The sequence below is a fragment of the Pinus tabuliformis genome, chromosome 6 (genome assembly GCF_031772625.1).
Source record: "Pinus tabuliformis cultivar Carrire ecotype Pingquan chromosome 6, CPIR1, whole genome shotgun sequence".
Classification (NCBI taxonomy): domain Eukaryota; kingdom Viridiplantae; phylum Streptophyta; class Pinopsida; order Pinales; family Pinaceae; genus Pinus; species Pinus tabuliformis.
The window spans coordinates 1,169,632,499-1,169,659,134 of NC_142292.1; positions in this window are offsets into that span (position 1 = coordinate 1,169,632,499).

Genomic DNA, 26,636 nt, shown 5'->3' on the forward strand with positions numbered 1-26,636 from the left:
TCTGTGTAGTTCAAGAAATGTCTGTAAATATGTGATATTGCCAATGAAATCGCTATAATAGTGCATGGAAATGCTACTATTATGAAAAATATGGAAGCCATTTATTCCATGATTTGTTTTACATAAGCAAAATCAACATAAGCACTAAGGTCTGCATTTCCTGGGTCAACTAAAATATGAACAAATTTGTGCTTCCTTATGGCCTGTAAGCTATCTGAAATCATTCCATTTTGTCCATAATCAATGATGAGTGAACCGCCACCATCTGATGAAATCCTCTTTGCAATATTCCTTGCCAATTATACTCCAACACATTATTACAAACTCTGTTTTCTAATTCCCTTTTTAAATTTGCTGATTTTGAATGAGGGCTTTTTCTTTGTCTGCTTGCAGGGATAATTAATATTGAACTTTGGCAAGGAGAACTCTGCAACTTGGTGAATTCGACTGCGTGAGCTGACAAGACGGAGTCTAACAACGTTAACCCCAAAAGATGGATGGTATTAAAGACCAATGGTGAGATGACCGATGAACAGAATAACCTAACCCAACTCAAAAATGGAGATGAAGTGAAAGTGTCGGGTTCAAGAGCGACCTACTACCATAAATTCTTCAAGTTTTTTCCCTTTCTTCCCCAGTCATTGCTTACCAGTACCTCTTTATTTTTGTCAAGCTTGAGGAGGATAACATATTCTTGTTCTATAATTTGCCCTTCGGGCAAACCTATCACTATTTGATGTTTTAAGGAGTCTAGCAACAGTGAAACTTGGTCTCATCTAGAATGGACAAGTTTGTCGCTATTGTTTTAACGAGTTTAACAAGAAGGATAACTTGGTCCTTTCCATGTTTAGAGAGTTCGAAAAGGGATGAAAAGAAAACTACATAAGTTCTTTTTCGTAAAGTAATCCCTCAGGTCCAAAAAAGGATAAAATAATACAAGAGGGATGACATTTCCCATCACTTTCATGAGCTGAAAATGACAAGCGCTTGACAATCTTTTCATGTTTAACGAGTTTGAAAATGGTTTAAATAGGACTCTATTTTGAGGAACGAGTGGTGTCTAGCGTAGCAACTAGTTCCGGTGATGTTGGAACTTCTCAAAACATGTTGATTTCTATGAAGAGGCTGGCTATTAATATCACTCATTGCAAATGTTCCTCAAAAAGGGGAAAACAACCAAGTGAGAGCGTATGATCGACCAAAGGGATGGTGGAAATGGGATGTACACAACCAAGGTTCGAAAGGCTAATAGAATGGAAATCACAAAGGTTAAAAATTGAAAAATGGGTTCATTTCCAGACAAGCTTAAACCATGGGGAACTATGCTTGGATTTGGTTTCATGTTTACACAAGCTCGAAACCAAAAAACTATGCTTGGATTCTGTTTCATTTTTACACAAGCTTGAAACGAAAAACTTTTCTTGAATTCAGTTTCATTTTTACACAAGCTTGAAATGAAAAAACTATGCTTGAGTTCAGTTTCATTTTTACACAAGCTCGAAACGACAAAACTATGCTTGAATTCAGTTTCATTTTTACAAAAGCTCAAAATGACAAAACTATGCTTGTTGGTCGAAGATGTTCAATTCACTGTTTAGCACATCAGATTCTTTCATCAATCATTCAACCCGCTCAAAACTCCATCAAATTGATTAGAAATACATATATATGGACAAAAATGAACTAAAACTAACATTTCACTTTGAAGTACATGAATAGTAAACATAAAAAGTAGTTTTACCTTTCACTTTCACCATTTCATTTCAAATTTGGGATTTTGGAGCTCTGAAGTGGTTTCCCCCTCAAATTTCACCAGTCAATTTTGGGAGATTCTGTGGACCATTCTCTGTGCCACCAAGACTAGGTAGGAGCTATCCTTAAGCTCTTCATTTTCATTCCATCTTTTCTTGTTTCTGAGCAAGTTTTTTCACTTTTCTGGACCCCTGGGGTTTAAAGATTTGTTCCCCAATCATCGCACCTAGCTTATATCAAAAGGTGATATGCATACTAAGCTACCAATAGGCTAGTCAGTATGCATCTCACCTTGCTCAAAGGCAGGGTGTGATGGGCGTAGAAAGGAAACATTATACAATGTTTTTTCATCAAAATTTTACCTGTTTTTTATCAAAATTGGATCCTAACTCATCTATTGCTTGAATTTTAGATATTTGTTGGATCAAGATGCTTATCACATGGCATGAATGAGAACATGAAGAGGAGGATATGATTGCCTTACATGACCAAGGCACAATGGATGCATTTAGAAACTGTGGTTTACTGAAGTTTTTCCACATATCAAGCATGAGGCAACATATCAGTTTGTTGCAGTATCTTCTCGATGCTTGGGATCCTATTGGCCAGGTATTCCAAATTAAATGTAAATCTATTCCTTTCACGTTTGAGGATATTTATTTACCGACATGTTTTGTCAAGGCGTGGTGCCCTTCTTTCACTATCGGGATTCTCTCGTGGGGGTGAATCTGTGAAAGATACATTTGTTAGTTCTGCAGGGATGGATCTCAACCTAGTAGAGACAGTAAGATAAATATCTAAGATGTTACCGATTGACCTTTGAGGACCCTTCTATTTACCTTTTCTAGATTGGTTGGCAGCGCGGTCTTACATTTAGCGAACAGATCTTACATGTAGTATGCCCTGGAATGCCTGGAACTGAAGGTGTTCAATTGGTGTGAGGTGATACTTCCTGTCATAAAAGAAAAAATATACAAAGTAAAGAATGGAAGAAGCAAGAAATTTGGTTATGGATCCATATTGAATGCTTTTGCTTTGGAAAGAATTCCATTGATGCAGCCTCAAAACATTTCACTGGGATTGCCAGCATCGAGGGAACCATGGATGCAGAGATGGGTGGACCTTATGGCTAGACATGCCAACCAGTCACAGATCTCCTTATCAGATGCCTTTTTCGAGTGGTTCCACCACCAAGAGATGGTATTTGTGGAGTATCCATATACTGGGATGGATTTACGAGGTGATCTGGATTTGGCTTTACTAGTTGGTGAGTAGTGGAGTGCTATAGGTAAAATGATTCGACCACATCTTTGTTTTTTCAGTTTTATAATGTTTTTGTGTATTTGATGTTACCAAGACTAAACAAACTCATATGTGTGTGCAGATATTGGAACAATGCGATTGGTGGCACGTCCACAGGAGGCAGACGACGCTCCAGAAGGAGAGGCTATAGGGAGGGACGTCCTTCAGGATTTGGACATATCAGAGACCCTAGCAGTGTTGCAAGATCATATTGAGGGCCTCACTCTTGGCATTTAGGATGTCAGGAACGTTGTGTTACCTTTGAGGTTACAACACCATACTACTGGTGTACCAAGTCGTTGGACTAGGCTCCTGTGCATGATAGCACAAGCAATGACATGTTTTCACCAACATCACTAGTCTACGATGTTTTTCTGCATTTACTTTAAGTTTCTTGGTCAAATGATCGATTTCGTCTTGGACACAAAACATTTTGTGAAAAATATAAACAGTTATATATTTTTTATTTTTGGAGTTTTTTTTTGGTTAAGTGATGAAATCCTAATGCAAATGTTGATGGGAAAGGATTTCTTTACAAATGCTGCAAATGTCTATTTAACATATAGTTTGCTAATGAATCAGTCAATGTGTTTAAGTTTCTGGAAATGTGTTGATATTGAATGGAATCAAAATGTCTTTCCAAAATCCTAACTCTTAGGAACATGCAATGAATAGCTGGGTTCCGAACAGAATAAATGCCAGTAAGATGTAGAATGACGAGTTGTGAATCTAGCCTGACAATGAGTCGACGTATGCCATGTGAAATGGCATCAGATAGAAGTTCAATCAATGCACTATACTCAATGATGTTGTTCATCGATCGACCAATACATCTCCCCCTGAAACTCACTAACTCGCCGCTTGGAGTGAAGATGGCCCAGGCCACAGAAGATAGGTTCTATGTACTACGACTAGCTCCGTCGGCATACCCAACAAATGGTTCCACAAAGTATGACATCTGCAACAAATGTGAAGTGGATTACCTAACCAAAATGACAACTCTAAATTAAAACACTCAAAAATGTAATAAAAGCATATGTACAATGAGTTTACTATACTTAATCAAGCATATTAACGTTTAAGACACAAGTCGTTTCAGGACTGCGACAGTGGAATCCCATCATAATCGACTAGCTCGTAGGCTCCTTTTGTCAATAGATGTTTAACAATGTAAGGGCCCATCCATAATGGTTCAAATTTACCTGCTCCTAATTTGTCTGAATCCTAATTGTAAAGCAAGACCAGGTCACCTTCTAACATTTTGGTCATATTGTGCCTTCATGTGTTTCTTATGTGCTTTGTTAGCCAACACGATATCATGACGGGTTTCATCCAGATGGATTAATTCCAAGAAATGAGCCTTTTCCTTAGAAGTTTCGGGAAGCAGATCGAGGTGCAAGCTTGAGGGATGAGATTTCGCTCTGAATGGGTAAGACTACTTCCAGACCATACACCAATTGAAAAGGTGTAGATCCGGTCGCATTTCTCACCGAAGTCCTATATGCCCATAGAGCTGAGTACAGGATTAAATTCCAATTCCGTTTATGGACTCCAATCATTCTCTGCAGCATGCACTTAAGGACTTTGTTGATTACCTCAACTTGTCTGTTAGCATGCAGATAATATGGAGTAGAACTATCATGGGACAGTCCTAATTTGGTAGTTAATTTGATCGTCATGTGATTGTGAAAATGCGACCCATGATCTGTGACTATAGCCTATGGAACACCAAATATAGAAACTACACGATTGAAAAAAAGAGTGCAGCCATTTCACCGTTGTTGTTAAATGTAGGCATCACCTCAGACCATTTGGTAAAATAGTTGACAATGGCTATAATATACCCATGCCCCCCGGCGAAGGTTGGGTTGCATGTCTTGAAGTCAATGCCCCATTTAGCGAATGGTCCAACAACAACGACTGGATGCAGTGGTGCAGGTGGTAATCTAGTTTTGCAATCAAAAATCTGATAAGCATGGAAACTTCTAACTGCAATTATGCAATATCTGAATATGGTGGGCCAGAAGTAACCAGCTCGTAAGATCTTTTGTGCAGTAGCGTAACCAGATAGATGCCCCCCACAAGCACCTGAATGACAATCATTCAAAACTTTTTCAGCCTCCTCATGCGTGAGGCACCTTCGTAGAACCGTATCGACACCATGATGGTAAAGTGTATCACCAAGGATCATATATTCTTTGGCTTGGTAATGATTACATCACTGTTCAGAGCGAGAGGTGTTAGGCCTAAAAGTTTGGGTCTGGAGATAGACCAGTACATCCCCGTACCACAGGTCGCTTGACAATATTAGAAATAGAGTCTCATGCATGATTGATGCTTTTTATGTTAAATCATTGGAAGATGAGGGAAGGTTGCAAAGTAACTCTGCAAAGACGAGAGACTTCTTTGATTTGGATTTAACGAATTCTAGATCAAACTCCTACAAAAGACTACCCATTTGGGATATTTCCCCCCCAGAAATTGAAGTTACAAAATGTATGTCATAGGGTTGCAATCTGACACAATGGTAGTTTTGCGAAGGAGTACATAGTGTCGAAATCTCTGTACTACTTGAACAGCTGCTAAAGCAAACTTTTCAACATAAGAGTACTTGCTTTCTGTATCATTAAGATTACGACTTAAATATTATATAGGATGTTCAATTCTGTCATGTTATTGCACTAAAAGCATGGTGATGGTTGTATCTGCAATGGCGAGATACAGGTTGAATTCCTTTTGATAGTTAGGAGCATACATTAATGATGCTTTTATCAGGGAATATTTTAGAGTATCAAAGGAAGCTTGTGCAACTTGATCCCAGTGGAAGGGTACCCCTTTTTTCAAAAGACATGTATAAACTTTAGCGAGCTCAGCATAATGTGGAATGAACCTCCTCATAAAGTTAGCTTTCCCTTCGAGTCTCTGAATCTGAAGCAAATTTGAAGGTGGAGGCATGTCAAGAATTGCCTGAACCTTAAATGGGTCAAGTCGAATTCCATCCTTAGAAACTACAAAACCAAGTAGTCAACCAGAACCATCACAAAACACACATTTGTGTGGCTTGAGTCATATCTTTTAGTGTCGGAAACGTAAAATTATGGCTCTCAAATGTTGCGAATGATCAGTCTGTTTTCATGAATGAGTAGGCAGATCATCGAGATACAGTTGAATTATGTGTTTGATGTCATGGAAGGCATAATTCATCGCCCTCCGAAATGTTTCCCCTGCGTTCTTCAAACCGAAAGGTAATTTACGATATGCGAATGTGCCCCATGGACATATAAATGCAGTCTTTGACTGGTCCTGTGGGCGGATGTTGATTTGATTATAGCCTGAAAATCCATCCATCAATGAAAAGATTTCACATCCGGCACATTCATCAATAATCTAGTCAATGAAGGGTGTAGGATAGTTGTCCTCTGGACATGCTTGATTTACATCCCTATAATCGATGCACACTTTTATCGTTCCTTGTTTTTTCATCACAGGAACAATATTCGATACCCAATCAGTGAGAGGTACAGGGTAAATGAAGCCAGCACACAAAAGTTTTTCAACCTCTGCTTTAATGGTAGTGGCTTTCTTCGGATGAGCAGGATGAAACCATTGTCGTACTAGTTTAACATCTGGATACATTTTGATTTCATGTTCAACAATTATCGAGTCAATGCCTGGCATTTCTTCATATGACCATGCAAAGACATCTCTGAATTCACAAAAAAGAGCACAGTAGTTATCTAGTTCTGATGGAGAACAAGATTTACCAACGTGAATATTCTCTACAATATTAGGTTTGGTCGAAATATTAATGGCGATAGTTTCCTCAATGTTGGACAGATTTCGCTCGGAATCTACTGTATTTATAGAATTTAATAAAAAATCAACAATTGAAGGGTGATTTAGGTCGTTTGAATAATCTTCTTTGTCATCTCGAAGGTGGGAACAATGATGATAATTTTCCCACAGCTTCTCTCCTATCATCATTGATTGGATGATTCCTTCGTCTGTAGAATGTATACGAGACCAAGGATCAGAAGAGGTACCATATTCTAAAGACCTATCTACCAAAATATTTGTTGAGTTCAGACTAGGGTTTGCCACACAAGCCCAAAAAATTGATTGCTACAAAGATTCAATGGGGCTTGGTGGCAACTCCTCGTGATGATCCTCACTATCAAAATAGTCGGAACTCTTCTTAAACTCAAATGTTGTAGAAGAGATCATATGATAGGTTTCCACTGTGGCCACTTCCGTGAAACTAGATGGAGACGGGAGGGCAAAAGTACCCATTAAGGAAGGGTCTTTTAGGAGACCTACTCCAACATTTTGAAGCGATTGTGAACTTCCATGGATCAATGGAATGCTTCCAGTAGCTTGTGAACTGTTAGAAAAAAAGGTTATTTGGTCAATGATTGTGATTCCACCTTGGAAGGGAAATGCAATATTTCTTAAATATGTAGACACAACGGCAACCATAGCATAAACCCAGGGCCTTTCTAGTAAAATATTGTAGTCAAGGAGCCCATCAATGACCTCGACTTCAATCTCTACTATCTTGCCCCCCAGTTCAACTTGCAAGCTACATAAAATCCCATACGGAGTGTATGTTCTTCCATTAAATGCTTTTAATGTTGTTGGTGATTGCAACAAGGGTGGCGAACCAAGAGTTTTCCAGCAACTCATTGACATAATACAGGTAGATGCCCCCTCATCAATGATGGTTCGATGAACATTTCTATTGAGGGCTTTTACCTGTATAAGGAAAGTGAGTTGGGCCAGTAACTATGGTGTATATCCTTTATGATCAAAGGCCACAAGATTGGAATCTGTTGGATCGATCCCACCTATTGCTGTTAACAAAGCTTGCTTTTGGGAGGGACAATTTTGCAATACCTCAAGTGTCGACATAGCGGATGGTGATTGTCCAGATCCTCCACTATATTATAATTCTGAGTAGCTCAAGCATGAGGATTAAATGTCGATTTATGTATGACTCCCTTTGGCAGCTTAATGGTTAATTCAAGAATAATGAGTGGAACAACTTCTACTGAAGTCGTTGTCGAAGCATTAGGTTAATCAGTAGCCTGATTGTTCAATGACGATGGATTCCCATAATCTTTACTCCTTGTCGATACCAAAGCATCATTTTTATTTTTTCCAATGGATAGCATAAGCACCTGGGATTTGGAAGCATTATCGGTTGCAACCATATTAGTTTCTGGGTTTGGAAATGGATCAGTCAACACTATTGAGGTCTTCGAAACCTTCAAAAGTTTTGAAACTCTCTCGTAAAATGCTCCTTGTTACATTTTAAACATGGATAACAAGGAGGTTTCTTTGCCGCAGTAGGGTTTTCAGATGATTTTTCAGGAGTGGAATTCTCCTATTTCTTCTTACTATTTTTCCCTTTTTTCTTGCCCCCTAGTTTCTTTGTATTTTTTCCCTTGTCAGATGACATGGCATTAATATCTAAGGCAAGAGAATTGTCATTTGAATTTTGACTAGAAATAGCAAGAGCTTGACCAGATGGACCTCTTGTGGTTTGCGTGCTTGAGGCACCAATCACACCATCACCAGCATGAGAATCCCTATTTGATTTAAGAGGAGGTGGAACGGAAAAAGCTGGTCTAGGAGCGTCAGGAATTTTGTCGTAGAGTGTGCCAGAATGAGTGTAGATAAAATCTAAATACTGGGCACAAGCAATGACTTGCTCTTCAATGACAGCTCCTCCTTTCGCCATGTCCTCAGTGATATATGTCAATAAGGATTGCCTTAATAAACCACTCAACTAAAACCTGATCAGGAACATACATTTTAACCATTCGACAAAGATGCTGCCACTCATGAATATGATCAGATATGTGAGTGGATGTGGTCTGTTTAAAATTGGTAAGTAGTTATGTTCTAGTTTTGTACCTGATGGGTAACTGAAAGTGGGTTAGAAAAGTAGTGGCAAGGTTGGTGAAGTTATCAAATGACACTCTAGGAAATTCAATATACAATTTCACTGCTGGACTAGTGAGCGTTCTCTGAAAAAGGTGAAGTCTAATTGAATCATCATTTAGAGTGTTAGATGAGCACCACAAATGAGAAGTCATTACGTGATTCGATGGATCTTCACCTGGATTTCCATTGAACTTAGGAATATCAAAGGGGAGTTTATGAGGAATCATCGGCCACCAAGGGGCGTATGCAATTGGATCATTCGTTAGCTGGTTCAAATTTGGTAATTCTAGAGTTGCTACAAAAGGCAACTGCTGATTCAGGTTGGGTGGAGCATACCCAGGATAAGATGGGATCGCCTGAGAAGTAGGTCTTTGCATACCAGCATAATGCATCTGTTGCTGGTAACTTTGATAAGGTTGTTGGACATAACCAGTATAGTGTGGTTGTTGATAACCGATTTGAAAATGTGGCTGTCCATAACCTACAAAGCCTTGTTTCCCAGGTCCTTGGTAGGCTTGATATTGACCAAATCTAGTCTGAGTTTGTAAACCAAGTCCAAACTAAGGTTAGGTTTTGGATTTAAGAGATCTGTGGTTTGTACTTTTTGAATCTTCAACCAGAGAATCCACAGTGAGCGTATTTTTACACCAACGTTTCAAATCCCAAATGGGATCCATCATCAGGGTTATGAGAATGATGATAAAAGAAGATCAGAATGGAAGAAATAAATATTCATGAGGGAAACAATTTTAAGGAACAGCACAGGTTGGCTTGAATAATTTTATTTTTATTCTTAAATTTAATTTTCAATTTTATTAATATAGATATTAATATTTATATTAATATCGATATAACTTAATATCTATATTAATATTAATATCTATATAACTTAATATCTATATTAATATTAATATCTAAACTAAATTAATATCTATATTAATATCTAAACTATATTAGGTTTTTTGGAATTGTAGTTGTTGATATTGTGGCCGCCACAGTTGTTGGACCATTTGTTGTTGCCCAATACTGCAAGATTGACCAAGTTGTGCATTAACAATACCCGTTGGTGCCTGAGTCGTTCCATATAAAGGAGCACTAACCTAAGGTTGCGGTTGAGCCATTGAGACAAATGGCTATTGTATCACAACCTGAGAGACTTGAGGTTGAGACACAATAGGCTGTGATTTTGTTTACGACACAGTCGTAATAGCAGGTGTAGTGGGAATATTCAACACACGTCGGATTGGTTGCATTGGATACAAAACCCTTGGTTGTTCTGGCAGTATTGGTATCCAACCACTAGATGTAATTCTAGCTTAACGTGAATATTGTTGGAAACTCTCATATGGTTGTTCCCTAGGAGGAAATAGTGAAAAGGAATACTACTCTGCATATGGCGGCCGTCTAGTATTTAAAGGATATGTCAGTCTTTGAAAACTGGTTTTCCGAAATTGATACTAGTATGCAAGATCAAATTGCTTAGTTTCAATATAAGAAAGACCATATGGGACTTCGGATGAACAAATAGGAGTAGACCATAGTGCTGAAGCATCCCTTGAGTGGACTCCAGCTAGCAATTGATAACCAGCTGGAACAGATGGTGTACCAGAAAACATTGTAGGAATAGCAATAGGAGGTTCCACCGCAGCTGTATCATATGACACATTCCTAGATGTTGATGGTTGCTCAGACATGTTTAGTCTATCCAAACGCTCTCCAAGCGATTAGACAGGAACTTGCGACAAAGGAGGATTAAGAGAACCAAATTCAGGAGTAGAAGGATATAAATGAACCCTAGTTTCAAAATGAAACGGGATACTAGATTGCGGATCCTCTTCTATCTCCTCTATAGCAATCAGACCATGTGGAAGAGGTAGATCGTCAGGTCCGTAAAATATTTCTGGAGCAGAAGATGGTATAGCTTCTGCAGTGACAGATACTGGAGGGATGACACCTTCTGAATATTGAAACTCAATGTCCAGATGTTCAAGTAAATGAACTTCAGTCTCAAAGGGAGGTTTTTGAACAACTACTGGTTCAAATGTAGTCTCGGTTTGAACTGAGATGGGTTCTAGATCAACTCTAGATGGAGTCGTTTCAGGTACAGAAGTGTCTACTATTACACTAGGATAAATTCTAATGTCCTCTTGTAACTGCAGAACTTCTTCTGTGAAGGTAGTTGTACCAGAAATAATCGGAGTAACTAGAGTCTCTGACGATGTTGAAACAAAAGTTTCAAATAAACCAGATGAATTGGACTCAGTTAAACGAGACCGCTTTGTCCGGATTGGCTTCGCTTCTGGGGGCAAAGACGGTTGACTTGCTAGTCTCCATGAACGACGAGGTTTTGATTGACTTTCTTCCACGATTGCAGATTATTTGATCAACTCAAAATTAAGGGGAAAATGATGTTATTCTGAATTCAATTATTTTTAATGACAATTGCACACAACTTTGCTTTTTTAGTTTTTAAGAGTCGAGAAAAAGCTAAAGATGACTCTAGTCTCATTCGATTTTTAATGAGCCTGAAAGGACAATTGTTTAGATGGACCTTCTCTTTTAAAGAGTCAAAAAGGAACGAAACTGACTAATCCAGAAAATCTAGACAGAGGGATTACCAAACCAATTGTGAAACTGCAATATACACCTTGGTGATAAATTAAAAAGAAATTACCAAGGACTTATGTATGGCAGTCAATCTTCCCAAATGTTGTTTTCAGTGCATTGCGATAATAAGGTGGCAGACTTAGTTTCCTATGGATAAAAGACTTAAGCCTATTGTGGTATCCCAATATATACACGATGGTACGGAGAGCACAAGTCCATGCTAGCACTTGTCATATCAGGGAAGAGGTATCACCCAACCTTCAATGAAAACGATAGCCACTAGTTTTAATGACGTCGGAACACATCCCTAGCCTAGACCTCTAGATATGTTGCATTAAGTTCCAAAGTGTTGTTAGGTTCATTGAAATTCATTTTAAAGTTGATCTTGCTTAGAGTTTTCCTTTCAATGGTCCACCATGTGATGATGATCTGAAGTTCCTAAGATGTAATCTACAATGATAAACAATCTTTGATTTAAGCAATGAAAATCCTAGCTACTAGGGAAAGAATATAACAGTGCCTTTAAGCAAAGAGCAAAGAGCACAAACTAGTGCATTTCCCTAAATCCTCTTTTTTCACACAAACCAAAAAAATGCTAAATACAAATGCATGTATTTATTTTCGTTCTCCTTAATGTGAAAAATTCCAAAACGAAAACTAAATGCAGCAAAGATATGAAATATTTCACTCAAAATGACATTTTCGACAATTTCTTCTTCAAAAGAGAAAGAAAGACTCTAAACGACACTTTTCAATTTTGAATAAAAATGATTTCGACACTTTGAATACAGACAAATCAAATCAAATACATCAACATAAAGTGTAATCGATTATCAAGGGAAGGAAGAATTTACGACACTTCTCTTTTCGAGACAAAACGACAATTACGACACTTTTTGTATCAAAGCGACAAATCAATTTAAACAAATTTTCGACAAAGGATTGTAAAAGATGAGAAAATACACAAAAAATTCAGTAATCTGAATGTAATTGAGGCTGATATAAGTGATACAAGTAAGCTTCAGTAAAGAGACACTATTCATATATAGCAAAATAAATAAACAAAACTGAAAACAAGGTCAAAACTCTCAATTTCTAGAAGGAAAAAGAGTTCAGTCAATCATCGCACCTAGGCTTCAAAGAATATGAGATGCATCGCACTTACTACACTCGGGAGGTGCTATGCATACTGAGTCACAGTGGGAGATAGTGCGATGGTTGAGGGAGCGCAACTGAAATGGGTTTTGGCTCAAATGTGGAGCTGTTTTCAATGAGTTAAGGTGGGTTTTGATGAACAATGATGAGAAAAGTATGATGGAATGTCTTGAGAGGTTACTGAGCTACCAAAAGGGCATCTATATGTGCTTGTAATTCAAATGTTTAATTCATAAACTAAACCAGAGATTGACTGAAGTAGCATTCATCTACGATGCAATTGCAAAGCAAGAGCAGTTTGAAAGCTACTTGGATAACTTCAGACTCTTTCTATAGTTTATCAAATTGAACATGAAACAAACAATAACAACAAACAAACATCTATTCAATCCCCAGTGGAGTCACCAATTTTTTTCTGGGAAAACTATAGTTTAAAGCAATTCAATGATTTCTTCTATGTGTAAAAGATAAGAGAAAGATAATGGAACTAACCTGGAACTTCTACTTAATCCCTTGCTTGATCTCTCTCCCCTTTGACAGAACCCACAACTCCTCCCCGCACTTAACATGCTTGGAGAGTACCTGCACATGTACAACAACAAAGAACCGTCAAAGCATCGTGATCTATTACAACATAAATGTTACGGAATCAGACATATAATGATAAAATGATAGCATTCACAATTACACAATCATATGGAAGAAAACCTGAAGAGCTTTATTAATAGAAGGGAGAATTACAACCCAGTTGTTTGATCCAGCATCATCCTCCCATATTCAATCCTTATTCACCTCATGAAATAGCAAGATCACTCCACCAAGAATACAATGCTCTCTCCTCACTTACAAACTATCAGCACTTCCTTGCAATTCACAACATTTCAGCCTCTAGATCTCTTGGATGAGGGATCCATTTATAGATGAGTGCAAGGGTGTGAGTCATCCATGGGGTTTGATTAGTGTCATTCCACTTGTTACAATTGGTTCCACAAGAGAAGGGATAACTGAAGATTTTAGATCCCTTATTCATCCTTGGGCGAATTCAGAGAGGCAAGTGGCACAGGAGAAGTTTCTAGAAGATTCCATGAGCATCCACTTAGAAAACTATCCTAAAAATTTGTCCATCCTTGCCCATCACACACTATAGAAGGCCTAAATAGTATGCATCGCATCTTGGCAGTGTACCCCTCAGTATGCATCGCACCTTGCCAGTGGAGCAGTCAGTATGGTTCAATTTAGGCAATTTCTAGATAGTTTCTCATATGGAACTTTTGGGGAATGATGTATTTAGATGATTATGTTCCTTTAGGGTATGAAACAAATGTTTTAGGGGTGTATGAGCCCTAATACATCGACATATAAGTTTGGGGTTGACGTGCCCAAATATGTCTATAACACCTACTCCCTCGAATCGGACTTACAAATGCTTTCAAGTTATTTCCTTTCAGAACCCATTACATTCCATATTTTCCAAGAACTACTTTCCCTCATAGAGCCTAGCTCTATTTATACTTTCCCTTGGCCCATGATCCCTTCGTGGGTCGACTATATTACTATTTCTTTACATTATTTTTGGGCGGACTACCCTTTGACTCAATATACTATAGATTTCACTCCACCCTTTCCGCGAATTCTTTTACCCTAATATTACCAAAAATTCTGGGTTTCGCACCCCATACTCATTCTGCAGGGCTTGCACTACCCAATGGTCCCCCAACACAATCATCGTGACTCGTCCCGAGTCACTAACTGGTGTGGCTAGACGCTCAGTCTTGGCTTCGCAGTTCGCCTTTCTTTGAGTGGCACTCGTCATCCGACTGCTCCTACTTTGTCTCCTACAATGCTTTTCCGATTTCAGTGTTTCTACCATATCCTCACAACCGATGATGCTAATTCTACTCTGCTTGGTTAACATAGAACACCCCCTCCGAGGATTTTGGCGTGAGTAGGGAAGCTGCATATAGGACCTCCTGGTACCACCATAGCCCTTTCCGACCAACGTATCTTATCTTCGCACCATCCGCTGCAACTTGTGTTACAATTTTGCAAGACCATGGCTGCTGTCTGCCAGATCCCACTCGTCGAGAACCATCAAAGGCAACTTATTGACTGCATCTCCACCCATGGTCACCGTCTGTCCATCCTTCTGTTGTTCTATTATAACGTGCCATCCTACCCCTAGGTGGGGCAACGACATCTGGACCAATTATACTTCGCATTCCCTTTTTTCCAATACATCCCTACTAACGATGTTTTAGCCTACAGGATACCCGCAGCTATCAATACCGGACTCCTTAGAGAGTCCTGCCCCCTCTTTGGCCATATTACTACCTTCGGGCGCATGCCGGGTGGAGAGATGATGAACAACTCCAATTGTATTTTCACAATGTAGGTTGCCCAATGGATTCCCCATGGTAATTTATAAGCTACGTGAACTTCAAATGCCCAAATTACTGCTCGTTCCATCTCGTGTAACCTTCCCGTGTGAAATTTGTGGTCGATCATTTCATCTCTGGCTCATAATGTGGCTCTTAATTACCCACCGCAAACTCCCTTTTGCCATAATGTAGCTATCTTATCATGAACAGTGGTATTAACAGTCATCATTCCTTGGAGTGGCACACCCGCGTGGCTTTGTCCGTGGAACCACACCCCTGATTATTGGCCAATTTCACCCTGATACCCGCGCATCTGTCCCCAAGACTGCTTTATCGTCCCTTGCTCTCTTTCAACTGGTCGAAGCAGTGGACTCTCCGTGGAATGATTAGTCAGGCAGTCGGCTTGCCCGTATAGATCTTCAGGCGACTGCCATTCACTCTTCCCAATAAGGGGTCTCTGTTGAGCTTAGCCAGTTGAACTGCGCCCCCATCAGTTACTTCTTTAATGATATAAGGTCCCAACCAATGCATACAGAGTTTACCTGGGAATTTTTTGAACTTACTGTCCTATAATAATACGAGATCATCCTTCTTGAACGTGCGTAGCTTGATATGGCAATCATGCAATGCATTCTCACGTTGTTTCTGTACCTGCTGATGAAATCCCGCCAGAACTTGTTCTTCATCCAGTTTGTCGAGTTGTGCGAGCCTTTCCTCCAATGCCCCACGATCTACCATTCCTGTAGCTGCTACAATCCTTAGGCTAGGCATGATATATTCCATAGGCATCATGGCCTCCTTACCATAGACTAGTCGAAACGGTGTCTAGCATGTAAACTTTTTGCGCGTGGTTCAGTATGCCCATAGCACAGCAAGGATGCGTAAGTCTCAATCGTTTCGTCGCGCATTGCAGATCTTAGTAAACGTAGTTTCTAAAATTTTGTTAAATGCCTCAACGGTCCCATTTGCTTGCGGATGGTATGGCATGATTTGTTGGTGATATATTTGGAATTCCTCAGTGAGTGCGCTGATGGTTTCATTAAAAAAATGCATTCCACGATCACTCATGAGAATCTTAGGACACCCAAACTTGGTCAACACATTCTTGAACAAGAACTTTGCCACTGTTCTGGCTATGCAATTCTTAACTAGCTATGCTTCTACCCATCGGGTCAAGTATTTGGTTTTAGTGGTGATATAGCATGCACCTGTCTTCCCTCATGGTTCAATAGGCTTGACGAAATCGATCGCCCATTTCTCAAATGGCTATAGTTTTACCTGTGGGTGAAGTGGCATTTCATCCCTTCGCGATGGCTTTCCTATTCGTTGGCATACATCGCAGGCCCAGTAGTATGCTTTTAAATCTTGATGTAGAGTGGACCACCATAATCCAGCCTGAAGAACCTTCTAGGTTGTGGCGCGGCCCACATAATGTCTGCCAGCAACCCCTCCATGTGCTTCGGCAAGGAACTGTTCTCGCTCAAACTCTGGTACATATCGGTGTAATATCTCATCATGGCCCATCTTGTAGAGATGGCCGACAATCATAGTGAAATCTGCTACTCATGTCACCAATTCCTTCTTTTGTTGCACAGAATACCCCTGCAACGCAGTGCCAGTAGTCAAAAAATAAATTATATCTTCAAAGTGGCCATCCGCAATCCGCATTGCATACAACTAGGCGCCCGGGAGTCCTTCTTCTAAATTTGTGGGTTCCTCACCCGTCTCAATCCGGGATAAGTGGTATGGACCCACATCCAAACATTCTGGCTTTATAACAATCTCAAAATCATATTCATGAAACAACAACAACCATCGACAGATGTGCCCCCCCAACACAATCTTATTCACTAGGTATTTTAGCACAGAGTGATTAGTATACATCTTAAAATGTCCTCCAAGCAAATAGTGATGATACTTCTGGAGTGTGTACACCATCGCCAATCCCTCTCACTCAGTAGTAGAGTAATTTTTCTCGACTTTTGACAACCTTAGACTTGCAAATGCAATTGGGTGGTCAAATCCCTCCGCGCCTTCCTAAGTAAGTACTGCTCCTAACGCGATACACGATGCATCAACATGCATGTGGAACTCCATGTCCCATTTTGGAAAGATCATGATAGGGGCAGATGCCATTGTTTCCTCCAGCAATTCCAGGCTTTTGTTACATTCCTCGTTCCAGCAATATGTGGCATCCTTTCTTAAAAATTGTTCCATTGGAGCCATGATCTAGGCATAATCTTTTCTGAAATTTCGATAGTACCCCATGTGTCCCAGCGTAACATGGAGCTGTTTGACACTACATGGTCCTTGCAGAACTAATATGACAACGATCTTTGCCAGATCCACCATCAGGCCATGATTGCAAACTACGTAACCCAGCAAGTTCCCAAAATGAACAAGGAACGTACACTTCTTTAGATTGAGTGCAATCTGGTGTCGATGGTAGGTATCCAGCATTAATCATAAGCTCTCAGTATGTTTCTTAACCAGGCCAAAGATGGTCCAATCGTCAAGATAGACTTCCAAGAATTTATGTATGAATTCCTTGAATGCAACTACCACAATGCGGGAAAATATTTCCGGCGCATTCTTCAGCCCAAATGGCGTCACTGTATACTGAAAGCAACCCCATTCCATAGCAAACATTGTCTTGCTTTGATCCTCCAACGCGATATTGATCTGATAGTATCCAAATAACCCATCCGTAAAGGAATACACTCCCTGCACTACCACATTTTCTAAGACTTCATCGGTAAAAGGTGTGGGAAATGGATCGTTAACACAAGCATCATTGAGTTTCCATACATCCACATAGATGCGGATCTCACCATTCTGTTTCTTCTCCTGTACCACCATCGGACTTACCCAATCAGTCTCCTCGACTGGTTCAATGATCCTGGCTGCCAGCATCTTGTCCAGCTTTTCTCGTACTTTGGCTTTGTATTTTGGATTCAAACGGTAAGGTCACTACTTTACTGGCTTTGCGTCAGGCTTCAACGTTATCTTCATCATTCCTAGTTCACCCCAAATCCCTTTCAGCTACGTAATCTTAGTAGGGAAGAGGTATCGGTACTCCCTAAGTAACTCGATGACCTTTTCCACGGTAGCGTTGTCCCAGTAATCCCCAAGCGTAGCATACTTCGGTTCTTCCGCTATTCCGATATTCACTTGCTTCGTTTTTAATGGCTCTGTGACATCTGGATCTTCTATTTCAGGGCCGTGCACTTCTCGACTTCCTTCGGATTCTGGTATATTGATGTCGCGCGGATCATCCTCGTCCCCTTCTACTTTTACATTGTAACATTCCAAGGCTCGGCTCAGCTATCGCGACCAGTCTGGTTGCACGACTTCTTCCAGCTCAAGCGGCAATGTGAAAATTGCGGTCTTTACTAGCTTTAACGCATCGTCCATTGTATCCATCCATTGATCCTCAAAAAGAAATGTTGATAGAAACCTTTCGTGCAAGATGTCCCACTCACCTGTGCCACGTCGAAGCTTTGTTTTAGTATACCAATTGCTTGGGATGACATCTAAGGTATGATAAAATAGGAGCACCCATTCTGGTTGCAGCTCTTCGCTATAGGCTTTGGTTCATTTTCTCAGATGTACGTGTAGATTTTCTCGTCCATCATATTTCTGATTTAGTTGGAGTGTTGGCTTCCCAAATCGTATCTGCATCATGCGCTTACAAGCTTTTCCAATCTGCGAAAGTACCTTCATGGGTACCCCACCATCTCGCCAGTGTCATGCGTAAGGCCCATTTGAGCGCATCAAATCGCTGGTACTCTAGTACTGCGCTCTCAAACTTCTCCAAGAATACATTTACCACTGTGAGCCCATCATATACCGGCAGCTCGTTGTCCTGAGCTTTAATGCAGTATACGGATTTTGTCAGCATATTGTAGCTTGAAGTAGTTGCCCCATTCATTCTATTCTGCCATTGCTCATCTTCTTCCTCTGAATCATCGGTGTATGGTTCCACATAACCCTGTGAAATTCTTTGTTCCTCCATTACCTTACCCTTTATTGGCCTTTGTGCAGCAATTTGGTAGATACAATCCAAGGCTTCGTCCTACTCGTCGTCGCACATAGGTTCCGTGTAGTGGGGTCCCTTGGTTGGATCTAGTGGAACAACTACGTGGCATGACTTTTTCTCAAATATCATCTCCCTGTGCTTGAAATTAATAATCCCATTCATGTCGATGACCCAGTCTATTCCCAACAACGCGGAGTACGGGCTTTTCTCATCCACTATCTCAATAACTTCAAAATTTGTTCTAGTGCTTGCACCATCCAGGTCTACGATGATTCCTTGCAGCCTACCCAAGGGCAAGATCTTATGAAAATTTTCCATCCATAATTGGATCGGAGACTATTAGAGTGGGGTCTTGCCGATACGCTCCCACGTCTGCTTGGGCAAGACGTCTGCATCCGAACCAAGGTCCAAAATGACCTGATCCATCTCATTGTCACTAATTCACGCTGTTAATTGCATTTCTTGTCTGGTCCGCGATGTATGGCTCCCCATTCATCGGACTATGCGAGGTTCTCCTCATCTTGCATATTTTTTAGTTACCTCCTACAATCCTTTCACTACCCTATTATCGCGAAGTAACTTCATGCAAGTTTCTATGAAAGTTGTTAACATCGAGGGACCTTTATACAGCTCAGACTGATCTCCTTCTAAGATTGCACCATTTCTTAGTACCATATTTACTTTAGGTTCTTCGTCGCGTGGTTCGGCCCTTATCATATGGACATTCTGTGTCATCGTAGGAGTTGTTGTCCTTTTGTCACGAATTTGTGCTAGCAGCATAGGGTAATCTAGCAGTTCATGGTCGAATTGTTCCCAATAGGGACATGATACTCGAGTTAGATTTGTGCAATCCCACGCGTAGTGTCCTATTCCTCCACAATTGTAACAAATTAGCTGTCCTCGACCCCTTCCTTGTCCCATTTTGTCCCGTCCTCGACCCCGTCCTTGGAATCCATCGCGCACAAACATTGCAACTGGATTTTGACCTCGTCCTGTAGTCTGTATTCAGTAGGCAGATTCCCGATCCACCAACATTTGGCATTGTCTATCCTCGTGACCCACCAATTTACAAAAGTTGCAAAAGAGCTATTTGGGGGTTTGATTTTATTTCGGCAATAGGTGGCCATTATTCGTGTTGTGTTTTCCTCCTACTTGACAGATTGCACACTAGAGTGGGGAGATCACGCTCGTCCCTACCTATGCCTTTGGTCGCAATGGTGTTGGTCCCCCCGTGACCACAAGGTTTACCACGACTGGACAATGGTCTTTTTCATGTCCCTAGCCCCTACACTTGATGCACCAAACTTCTTCCCGAACTTCGAGTGCCTGGTCTTGTTTTAAATTTTGTATTTCCAAATACAAATTTTGGACCTGCACTTGGATTTGATGAACTCCCAACCCTAGATCTTGTACCAGGGCTTCATGTAGCTGCATTGCTACCTCCAGCACTTCTACTTCGGTTGAGATCTTCTATTGTGACAAAGCCAATTTCAGATATGGTGTTAATGATGCGATAAACCAAGCATAGTGTTGTGCATCCATCAAGGTCATGTTGGCTTCGTGAATAGTGCTTTTTGACCTCTGATCCAGATCCCACAAGGTCTCACCAGGCATCATCGTGATTTCTTTGAATCCTACGACTGACTGTGACTATGATTTTTGCCTGCTGAACTCCTTTTTTAACTCTGTGTAGATGTCCACTATCCCTGTCATTGGGTTGATGCCCGAATACTTCATATACCATGTTAGCACTCGGTCCTACAGTGTGCTAACTAAGATGGCTTTCTTGATATCATCATTCGTGATCCGCTGCACGTTCCATACTGAATTCAATACAAACCAAAACTTTTCTGGATCCTCACTTCTTGTTCCCTTGAATATTGGTAATTGGATGGAACTTTCCATTACTACCGTCCTGATCCTTCGTTGCTCTTTCCTCTAGCATCCCTGCCTTTCACACCAAACAACCCTTAGGAATATCCCGGTCACGGCAACGGAACCATTTTTTGGCTTATATGGGCTTGACCCAAGCTCGGAAGAATTATTTAGCCAAACAAATCCCACAGCTATCGGCCCTTTCAACAACAACCCGTGAAGCGCGAACTAAGGTCTCACCCGAGGTAGTAGGGGAGGGTGATGGAACTAGGTTTCCACACCATGGGGATTTCTTGGATGTAGGTTGGGGCTCACACACTGTTCTACAGCCTCACGCTACGCTAGATCCGTGTAGATCGGAATACTCTTATCGCGTTTATTACATATTGAATCAATTATTACTGGTTTGATCTAGTTAAAATGGTCTTTAAGCAAACATTTATTACTTTTGGTTACTTCGCGCATCAAGATTAATCTAGTTCACATGAATTCAACCATAGCAAATGCAGAAATCATAACAGTTCATTTATCATAAAAGAGTAAAGTCGCAACCAACGTAGAATTTAGAAGAAACTTATCTTTATTATTAATCTTCAACAATACATCTAGATCCACCCTACGCACTCAGTTGCAAGGGTCCGCGCACACAACTAAGGACTTTCCAGGCCTTTGTGCACACAGCTGTAGAGCCTTTACCTTCTACCCTACACCCTTGACTCGGAGTTACAGACGCTCTCAAGTTATTTTCTTTTATAACCCCTTACATTCCATCTTTTCCAAGAGCTACTTTCCCTCATAGAGCCTTGCACTATTTATACTTTCCCTTGGCCCATGATCCCTCCGTGGGCTGACTCTATTGCTATTTATTTACATTATTTTTGGGCAGACTACCCTTTGACTCAACCTACTATAGTTCATGCTCTGCCCTTTCTGCGGAGTCTTTTACCCTAATATTACCCAAAATTCCGGGCTTCGCACCCCATACTCGTTCCGCGGGGCTTGCGCTACCCAACACTTTGATTATCAAGGGATCATTTCCTATCAAGATTGAACCATGAGCATATAAAAACCAAAAGAAAAGTCATAACTTGGACCACTTTTGATGTAGATGTTTGGAATGACACATATTCTTGGCTTCACCAGATAACTATCAATGTGGAAATATCTAGATTAGGGAACTTTCTTCATACACAACTTTCTACAAGAATAACACTTTACCAAATCAGTATGCTTAGCCTTACATGAAACATTGTTGTCAGATCAAAACTAATATCAAACTCATCAATATCATTTGTATCAAATTATTTAGACCAGGTGATAGGTAGATCTCTCATTAAGTCATGAATTCATCTATTATCATGCCAACAAGTTGTCATTTATCAGACAATATCAATCCAAATTTTATCAATTCATGCTCATGATCATAATATAAGTAATTTCTATCACCAGATGAAAATGCATACAACAAGGATAACTCATGAAGGTTCCATCCATTCATTGAGAGATAGCTTCATACTGAATCAACACAATTTAACCTTCAACCAATGTGCTAAGAACGAGGAGGCCAATAAAGAATCATTATCGAATATCGATATTAGTAAATGAAAGTCATTATGCCCACATAACATTGTCATCAAGACAAATCATTTGTTTTCAAATCAAAGCATTAGTCATTAGGTCAAATCCAAAGTTCGCAATCATAGTGAGATCTATAGTACATAACATATCTCAACATAAAATCAAATTTCTAGGTCATTATCAAGCATCATGTCAAAACTCCAAACACTGCTTATCTATATTAAACAGCGAAATAATGTTAAACTATTGTAGCACAAACTTTAAACATAATGACATATCTATATGCATGTCTCGGTCACTTGGAAACACAAGTTTAGTCTATATATTCATATTATAGTAAACATTCAAACTTTCCTTCTCATAAATATTTATGTTGTCTACTCCACATCTATAGGCCTAACATCTTTCAGGTGTACTTCTAATTTTATACATAGAACTTAATTCTTGTGTCCAACAGGCATAGTTGCACCCATAAGACTTCCCTGCAAGTGATTGGAAGGCTACAATCATACTCTTAAACTTACCTCTATGTGGCTGAAAGGCTACAGTCGTACCTGTAACCCTGCTTCTGTGTGACTGAGGCTTAGAGTAAGGGAAAACTCTCTCTTCTCAAATCAGAACTTTGTTCCAGATCAACAATGTCAAATATTTGTCTATTCATGCCCATACATCATACTTCAACAACAAAGAATATACATATAATTCCAATGGAAATAAGAGTAAGGATCTTATGGAGAGATTCTCCTCTAAATGGGAAGCCACATCAATCATCTTCATTCAAGTCATCAACCTGACTATAATATTGTCATGCATCGGCATATCTGTTAGATCATAGAGTCAGACTATATCCATATATTCATCATGGTAATATATGTTAGCATCAACTACTTCACCATGACATTATGACATAAATATTTCATCAAGGATTAGTGTCAAATAGCTAATAGGAGCATACTTCAAGAATCATGATTACAACATTACTTCTTTGTCACGTAAATCAATCCATCAAGTCAAGGCATTCAATTTTAACATATGCAATAATTACTAAGAACATCAAAGAATAACCATGGTCAACAAAAGATCATGAATATCAATCTCATTATTACACTTCTATCATCATGGTTACCATGCTCAATATCAATAGTATCAAGTTACCATATGACACAGGAAAACCTACGTATACCCACAATATGCATGTAAAACACACATATCTGTTTTGCCCCGGGAATTTTAACTCTATGCTGAGTCAATCTTCATTATTTAATGGTTAAGGCCCCTTTATTAAATCTCTATGGAATTATTCATTAACATAGTTTGCCCTTCATTCATATCCATTCATCGGGACTTATTACCCTCCTAAACCTTATATACCTTAAGCCCGCATATATATAACCAACCCACTCTTATTCTTTGTTTATTCACGGACTCAAACATAAAAACCGTCTATCAACGTTATTCCTATTATAAAGCTTTTATAATAGAAATCACATAAAACATGCACAGACTTACCTTTTTTGTCTTTCCTCAGCCTTTACATGTTTCTCAAGGCATACCTTTACCGCAATCGCAATCACAAATGCAGGATTCCAAGACCTTAAGAACTTGGCATTGGAACTCCCTATCTATGGGAAGCGATAACACTTTCCCACTATTCCATGACCTTTATACATTCTCTTGACATGGGATTAACAACTGGATTTTAAATACAATAAAGTCATGTCCATAACTTATCGGGTCTGCTCACATCGCATATTGCAATACCTTTTCGCCCCACTCGACATCGCTCCTTTGCATATCACATGTCACATTGGTTAAGGCTAAGGTATATCTCCCATTGATATTTGCGATGCGATCAAACCTCTGATTGCATCGAACATCACCATCACATATCGCAATCGCTTATGGCCGAGGTTATTTCACTCATCAACGAAACATTGCGATGCGAGATTTATTAAATGTTGGAAATAATACTGAGAGGGGGGTGAATCAATATTATCAAGTCAATTATTTTTCATTTCATAATCAAATTTGTATATGCTACTTCAGTTAGTGAAAACTGTGTATATACGCAGCTATAGTTAAGGAAGCTAGCGTATAACCTGCAGACTTATAATTTAATTTATTCTTCAGATGTTGATCATTAATCTATGCATCAGAACTATATAAACAGTAACTAGGTTGCTCACAAAACGATAGAAAAGATAGTTGAATGCCTTAGAATTCAGCCTCTTCGAGGGGACAACCTCATTTATATTACACAAAAGAACAATTCTTGGATGCTTCAAATGACAAAACCTCCTTTCTATATATAGGAGTCTAAGGAGTCACAATGTAACCCAGCCAACCTAACAATAATAATATAAAGGCACAAAGATAACAATAGAGGATGCTATGGGGCACAATAATAACAATATGGGGACAATAGGGGCACAACAATATTAATAAGGGATACAACTACAATAGTAATGGGGTAATCACTAGTATTATAGGGACCTAACATGCCCCTCTCCTTCAAAAAAGTGTTGTCCTCAACGCTTGAGTATTTCTGGATGCTTCTGTATAAAATTCTCATCCTCCCATGTGGAATCTTCAGCGGATAAGTTCTTCCACTTGATGAGATACTCCGAAATTTATCGATTTCATAGCTATCGAGTTTTTATTTCTGTGACTACTTCCGGTTCCAATATAATTTTTCCTTCCTCATCAAGTTCTAAAAATATTGTTTGAACTTGAAGCTTGTTTCATATAACCTTCTTTAAACATGAAACATGGAAAACTGGGTTCACTCGAGAAGCTGCAGGAAGCAACAATTTGTATGCCATAGTACCAATCTTTCGCTGCGAACCAGATCTGCCTGTTGTTTCATTCTATTCTGTGCCAACACGAGGTTATCCTTTTAGAGTTGGAGGACTTGTTGTTGATGCTTGATGTGATGTTCCACTGCTTGAACCTTAGAATTTTCTCTTAAATATGATGTGATGGATGGTGGCTGATATCCATAAAGTGCCATAAATTGGGTCATTTTTTTTGCTGTATGGAAGGAAGTGTTATACCACCATTCAGCCAAAGGCAACCATCTGACCCATTGTGTTTGTTTATCAGATACAAAGCAACGAAGATATCCTTCCAAACATTTGTTTCCTATCTCAGTTTTCCCATCAGATTGAGGATGATAAGATGAGCTATGAGCTAACTGAGTACCGAGACAAGAAAATAATTCTACCTAAAAATTTTCAGTGAAATTGGGATCTCTGTCACTTACAATAATCTTTGGGTTTTCATGTAGCTTTTGAATTGTTTCCATAAATGCAGTAGAAACTTCACTAGCTTTAAATGGATGTGATAATGCACAAAAGTGTGCATACTTGGTAAGTCTATCAACTACCACCATTATGACACTCTTTCCCTCAGACTTGGGTAAACCTCTGATAAAATCCATTGAAAACTCCTCCCAAAGTTGGCTTGGAATGGATAAAGGTTGTAATAGACCCGAGGTCTTAATTTTTTCAACTTTATTATGTTGGCAAACCAAACATTCTGTCACAAAATTTTGAATATCTGATTTAAGGCCATCCCAAAAAATTCCTTCTTAACCCTATGGTAAGTTTTTAAAAATCCTGAGTGCCCTCCTAAGGGAGAAGTGTGCAATTCGATAAGAATATTTTGTTTGAGTTGGGAATTCTTATAGAGGTATAAGTGATCTTTGTACCATAACGAATCATTTTTCCAGCTAAATGTATCAGATGTACTGGAATCTTGTTGTAACTTTCGAATAAGTGCCCACGCTTCTTCATCATTCTTCCATTCCTCCCTTGCTTCATTTATCCAATCTGGTTGGATAATAGAAATGGTGAACAACAATGCTTCCACATCCTCATCCTTTCTTGAGAGTGCATCTACCACCACATTTTGCTGCCCTTTTTTGTAGATGATTTCAAAGTCATAACCCAACATCTTTGTGACCCACTTTTGTTTCTCTTTATAGGATAATATTTGTTCTAAAA